Here is a 7424-nt window from a genome sequence, read left to right as displayed (position 1 = left end):
GGCATTATGGAATGGTGGGGTTTGAGGGAACTGAAAAGCTCAAAATTTTAAGTCATTGACCCAAAATGCAGCTCCCGGGTTTACATTGCTTTGGCAACATTTACTGCTAGCTGGGGGTTAAACTCTCTGTGTCTCATCTATAAAATGGGGAAAAAGTAATACCTACTTCATAGGATCTTTGTGAGATAAAGTCCTATGTATATTGGAACAGTGCATGGCGTTGGAATTATATATGTGTTAGGTATTATTATTTTCCTCCTATCAATTTTGCTAAGTAGCTGGCAGAGTGAACAAACAAAACTGATCAACTAATAAACAGAGGGTTTTTTTAAAATAAACTTATTTATTTTATTTATTTATTTTTGGATGCATTGGGTCTTTGTTGTGCACGGGCTTTCTCTAGTTGCGGCGAGTGGGGGCTACTCTTCGCTGAGGTGTGCGGGCTTCTCATTGCGGTGGCTTCTCTTGTTTCGGAGCAGGGCTCTAGGCGTGCAGGCTTCAGTAGCTGTAGCATGTGGGCTCAGTAGTTGTGGCTTGTGGGCTCTAGAGCGCAGGCTCAGTAGTTGTGGCGCATGGGCTTAGGTGCTCCATGGCATGTAGGATCTTCCTGGACCAGGGCTTGAACCTGTGTCCCCTGCACTGGCAAGCAGATTCTTAACCACTGCGCCACCAGGGAAGCCCTAATAAACAGAGCTTTAAACAACTTCTTGGACCATGCCCCTAGACAACAATTTCATTTTCAGTTAGATTTTTCATAGTTCCATGTCCTGCAATGAGTACTATTCTCCACAGGGTGGCAGAAAATCATTTGAAATCGTGTACAGTTATGTGGTTTTGCAATCTGTAGTTTCTTTTTCATTTCACTAACTTTATTGTTTAAATAAGTTTGGTCAGTATTTGCTTTGGTTTTGAGTAAGCCATTCTACTATTTGACTTTTAATTCCTATCTCATGAATTATCTATTCTTATTGCTGAAACATTAGAAACTCAGATAAGGCAAGAAGTGTAGTCACTATTATCACATTTATGTATATCCTTTCAGATTTTTGTACACATATAACTATAAAAATAGCATATATTTTATAAAAATAAAATAATTTACCTAACAGTTTATAATCTCATATTTTCTTTTCATTTAAAAATATATCCTGGGGACTTCCCTGGTGGTCCAGTGGTTAAGAATCCACCTGTCAATGCAGGGGACACAGGTTCAAGCCATGGTCTGGGAAGATACCACATGCCACAGAGCAACTAAGCCCGTGTGCCACAACTACTGAAACTCGCGTGCCTAGAGCGCATGCTCCACAACAAAGAGAAGCCACCGCAATGAGAAGCCTGTGCGCCACAACAAAGAGCAGCCCCCGCTCGCCGCAACTAGAGAAAGCCCGCGTGCAGCAATGAAGACCCAACACAGCCAAAAAAAAAAAAAAAAAAAAGAGTTCGGCTTGCAATGCAGGGGACACCAGTTTGATCCCTGGTCAGGGAACTAAGATCCCACATGCCGCAAGGCAACTAAGCCCGCACGCTGCAACTACTGAGCCTGTGCTCCACACCTAGAGAGAAGCCCTGCACCGCAACAAAAGACCCTGCATGCCACAACAAAGACCCAATACAGCCAAAAAATAAATATTTAAAAAATATGTCCTGAATTCCTTTTCAGGTCAATATGTATATTTCAACACCATAATTTTTATTATGGATAACTTATGTACTAACAACTCCTTACTGAACATTTAGGTTGCTCAATTTTGGATACTCTATGCACTGTTAAAGACAACACTGCATGGAGTATCCAAAAGGTCAGAAACATAGGACTAACTTATTTTCAAACAATATACTAGTTATATTTTCAAATAATACGCTCAATATATTTTCCTTCAACTTTTAGGTGAAATACCTTGAAGCAATGGGTTCAATTATTAATCTGAAAAAAGAATAATAGACACTATTTTCCCTGTGTTTCCAAAATTTTGGACAACCTTCAGTGTACTGTTACAATCACTTGTTTTCCCTATGTGGCTCCTTGAATAGGCAGATATTTAGACTCTTAAAAATTAGAAAATAATTCAGAGGTGCCAACTAAAGAATGTTGCTAGCCATGTGGTCCTACAAGGATTGAGTCATTAGCCATTGCAGTTGCTGACTTTTAACAGACTCTGAAGGAGTTCAGGGCAGAGATCAGGAATGAGGCACTCTGTGCTACAAAACTAGCAGAACAGGCCTTTAGATAATTAGATATTTTCAGGAGAAATTTTTTATGAACCTGGATTGTTCCATCTGCCTATACTTAGAAAAGCACTAAAACCTTTAAGATGTGTGTTCCTCGTGATTAGCAGCAAACTTCTCCCAAGATCCATGCTTGGTTGCACATACCCCCTTTGCCAAAGTCACATGTATACTGACCTCCTCCTTTACCTCTTTGGAGCAGTTTCTCAGAGCTATCTGAAAGGGTGTCTCCCAGGCTATAGTCTTCAGGAAGACACTGAATAAACTCTACTAGCAACTTTTACGTTGTGAGTTTTTTTAAGTCCACAAAGGAAAAAAGTGTGTCTTCCAGACCCTAAGCAGAAAGTGATACATTTGGAAAGTGATACTTTAGCTCAGAGCCACCATCAATCTTTTCCTTTGTGGTTTTTGGTTTTGGTGCTATGTTTAAATAGGCCCTCCTCACCCTAAAATTATACAAGTAGTCATAGTTGTTTAGAGTTCATCTTTTTAAAAAATACGAACATTAAATCCAATTGGAATTTTGTACATATGCTTATGATATGAGGTAGGAATCTGATTTTTACTGTACTGACAAAATATTCCACCTAACATCATTTATTAAATAATCCAGTAATTTTTTTAACTTGACTAGGACTCAATCAAGTGAATGTTTACCTTCAAAGTTATCATCTAAGGCAATGGTCCCCAGCCTTTTTGGCACCAGGGACTGGTTTCATCAAAGACAATTTTTCCACAGACCGGGGTGGGGCGGGGATAGTTCAGGCGGTAATGCGAGCAATGGGGAGCGGCAGATGAAGCTTCGCTTGCTCATCTGCCACTCACCTCCTGCTGTGTGGCCCGGTTCCTAACAGGCCATGGACCAGTACCGGTCTGCAGTCCAGGGGTTGGGGACCCCTGGTCTAAGGTTACCCACCTCGTTCAAGTATCCATTCACAAACATTTTGACAAACCTTTGTATCCATTCACAAACCATCATTGGACAAACCTTTATTGGACAATATTGTGAGTCCTGAGGGTTGGGCCCTACAGGTGAAAAAGACACAATGTTTGTCTTCAAGAAACTCATAGACTAGTCAGGGAGAGGGGCAAATGAAGACGGTAAACAATTTGGTGGATTGAGGTGATGTTGGTACTTCCAAGGTGCAGCTAAATAGAAGGGAGCTAAACAGACTGGGGGGGGAGTGGAAGGTAGGGTCAGGAAAGGAAGACTTTCTGAAAGAAATGATATCGAGCTTAAGAATAAAAGGAGGATCTTCCAAGCAGAGGGAATGGCATATGCAAATGCATGGAGTCTTCTAGGAAGTGCCCACTCTTCATCATCACAAGCAGTGAGATAAGCAGGTATGAATGGCTACTAACAATAATAAGTAATTAAAGGCCAGATTAAAAAGGGACTTTTGGACTTCCCTGGTGGTCCAGAAGTTAAGACTCCACCCTTCCAATGCAGGGAGCACGGGTTTGATCCCTGGTCAGGGAAGTTCTGCATGCCACAGGGTGTGGCCATAAATAAATAAGTAAATTTTTTAAAAAGGGATTTTTTCCTAAAAATAGGAATACCATATGATCCTTCAATCCTACATCTGGGTGTATATCTGAAGAAGAACATAATTCGAAAAGATACATGCACCCCCATGTTCATAGCAGCACTATTTACAATAGCCAAGACGTGGAAGCAACCTAAATGTCCATCGACAGAGGAATAGATAAAGAATATATGGTACATATATACAATGGAATATTACCCAGCCATTAAAAAGAATGAAATAGTGCCATTTGCAGCAACATGGATTATCATACTAAGTGAAGTAAGCCAGCCAAAGCCAAATATAATATGATATCACTTATATGTGGAGTCTAAAAAAATGATGCAAATGAACTTATTTATAAAACAGAAACAAACTCACAGACATAGAAAATGAACTTATGGTTAACCAAAGGGGAAGGAGGGAAGGATAAATTAGGAGTTTGGGATTAAAATATACACACTACTATATGTAAAATAGATAACCAACAAGGACCTACTGTATAGCACAGGAAATTATACTCAACATCTTTTAATAACCTATAATGTAAAAAAAAGATATATATGTATAAAAAACTGAATCACTTTGCTGCACACCTGAAATTAACACAACGTTGTGAATCAACTATATTTCAATAAAAATTTTTTTAAGTAAAAGGGGATTTTTTTAATACTAAGGATTTATTCAAGCCAATATAATGAACGACATAGAAAAGCAATCAATTATCACTTTATAATTACCCTCCAAAAGAAGAAATTGAAACATGTCCTACACGATGGCAGCCTCGTTAGGTTAAGTCCTAAGAGAACAACTCTGAGAGGGATAACACTCATTGGAATATATACTTTAGTATGTGTGTTACTTTGTCATACTTCATACATCAAAACAAAAGCACTCAGTCAAGGTGGACTTAAGAGGTGCTGTCCCTGTTCCACCCCAACCCCAACCTTGGACCAGAGGTTAGATGAGGGGTGATGAAGAAGAAGACATCTGAGACAATGCTAAGAAAATGCTTGTGTAAATGCAAATTTCAGAAGACATAATGTACGTTAAACAAAATTCTTGAAGGCTGCTGTACTCTCCACTATATAATTTTATAGACAGATTGTTATTCTTGCTTATGAGCATATAAGTTCAATGATGTTTGGCAGCTCACTCATAATTTTGAAAAAAAAATGAAGTATCCTTTTTACATGGGCTGAAGATGTCTTTGCTGGTTGAGCTTGAGGGTAAAACCGGATACAATTATATATTCAGTTAATTATTCATAACTTGAGTCTGAAATGAATGTGTATATATTTTTCACTTATTCACTTTATAAAATTCAAAACTAAACCCAGCAGCAGTTTTGTCTTTGGCATGGTGACAAGTTTCTTTTCTACAGTGAACCAGTAAAAGAAATTGTTCCAAAGAGAATTTCTGCTTCCCTATTTCAGAAAATTCATACTGGACTGCATACATATATTACACCTCACTCTTGAGTGATGCTTCCACATCCCACAGGACAGGTACAGGGACGCAGCAGCACACATTCCTACGAAATATTTTCACAGGCAGAGTTAGGTTATGGCCATTTTAGAGGAAAACTAGGCTTATTTACTGGACAATTTTAGTCCGCAGGACTTTAAGGATTCAACTCATACAGGGAAATAGCTAGGTTATGGGTTAAAGTCATGTGAGAATAAGAGTTCAGATCTAGACATGGTCATGTTTGTTGGGGATGATAGGAGATGTGCATTTCATCCAGCAGAAGTTAGGCAAGATTAGTACTACCTCAGATTACCGATCAAAACTAATAGTGTGAACAAAGCTTCAAGTCCATAGTCAAGTCCTTTGTGAAGATGTTAATACAGTGTCATAAAAGAAATGGCAAATATGAGGTAAAAACTATCTGACAGTATACATTTTATAATATAAAAGCACAAAATTTGGCAAGATCATGGCAACAAATAGATTGGAGATCGTGATTCACATTTGGAAAGCAGATGATGGACAGAGATCTATCTACCCTGAGTAGGGGTGGTTACCAAAAAATCACTCCACTTATTAATTAATGTTCTTGCAAAAGTATGAGACATAGTATTACCATGCTTGGTTTATGACTAAAATAAACATTAATTTTGAAGAGGGAAGTTGATTTTACTCTTCCTTCTCTCCTTTAAGATATGAAATGTTAATAGCAGTATGACCACCTATAATCAGAAACATACAAATAAGTAATAGCCTCCAATTACAAAAAGCAGAGTTTGATTGATGATGATGGTGATGATGTTCATTTTTACCAATGATAATGCTTTTCTAATTCTTTCTGGGCTGGGTAAATAAAAGTGAGAATTGATAACTAAAGTGAACTGTCTCAGCCAATTACAGTTCCTGCATCCAGATTAGCACAAAATTAGATATAGCATTGTCATTCAACAAAGCATTAACAATTTGTTCTGCACCTTTAGAATCAAAGTACAATTTTACTTGTTTCAAGAAGACAAGTAAGTGAATTTTAAAATATACAAACAATTACTGGGTCAACTGGGAATTTCATTCTGTTTAACAAAATGAAGCGCTAACATGGCTCTATGTAAGGCAAATGCATTTTTTTAATTTTTAAATTTAATTTTTTTATACTGCAGGTTCTTATTAGTCATCTATTTTATACACATCAGTGTATATATGCCAATCCCAGTCGCCCAATTCATCACACCACCACTCCTAGACCCCCATGATTTTCCCCCCTTCGTGTCCATACGTTTGTTCTCTACATCTGTGTCTCAATTTCTGCCCTGCAAACTGGTTCATCTGTACCATTTTTCTTTTTCTTTTTTTTTCATCTGTACCATTTTTCTAGGTTCCACATATATGCGTTAATATACGATATTTGTTTTTCTCTTTCTGACTTACTTTACTCTGTATGACAGTCTCTAGATCCATCCACGTCTCAACAAAGGACTCAATTTCGTTCCTTTTTATGGCTGAGTAATATTCCATTGTATATATGTACCACATCTTCTTTATCCATTCGTCTGTCGATGGGCATTTAGGTTGCTTCCATGACCTGGCTATTGTAAATAGTGCTACAATGAACATTGGGGTGCATGTATCTTTTTGAATCACGGTTTTCTCTGGGTATATGCCCAGGAGTGGGATTGCTGGGTCATATGGTAATTCTATTTTTAGTTTTTTAAGGAACCTCCATACTGTTCTCCATAGTGGCTGTATCAATTTACATTCCCACCAACAGTGCAAGAGGGTTCCCTTTTCTCCACACCCTCTCCAGCATTTGTTGTTTGCAGATTTTCTGAAGATGCCCATTCTAACTGGTGTGAGGTGATACCTCATTGTAGTTTTGATTTGCAATTTTCTAATAATTAGTGATGTTGACCAGCTTTTCATGTGCTTCTTGGCCATCTGTATGTCTTCTATAGAGAAATGTCTATTTAGGTCTTCTGCCCATTTTTGGATTGGGTTGTTTGTTTCTTTAGTATTGAGCTGCATGAGCTGTTTATATATTTTGGAGATTAATCCTTTTTCTGTTGATTCGTTTGCAAATATTTTCTCCCGTTCTGAGGGTTGTCTTTTCATCTCGTTTATGGTTTCCTTTGCTGTGCAAAAGCTCTGAAGTTTCATTAGGTCCCATTTGTTTATTATTGTTTTTATTTCCATTACTCTAGGAGGTGG

The sequence above is a fragment of the Mesoplodon densirostris genome, chromosome 4 (genome assembly GCF_025265405.1).
Source record: "Mesoplodon densirostris isolate mMesDen1 chromosome 4, mMesDen1 primary haplotype, whole genome shotgun sequence".
Classification (NCBI taxonomy): domain Eukaryota; kingdom Metazoa; phylum Chordata; class Mammalia; order Artiodactyla; family Ziphiidae; genus Mesoplodon; species Mesoplodon densirostris.
The sequence above is the reverse complement of the archived record's forward strand: the minus strand, read 5'-3'. Positions refer to the sequence as shown.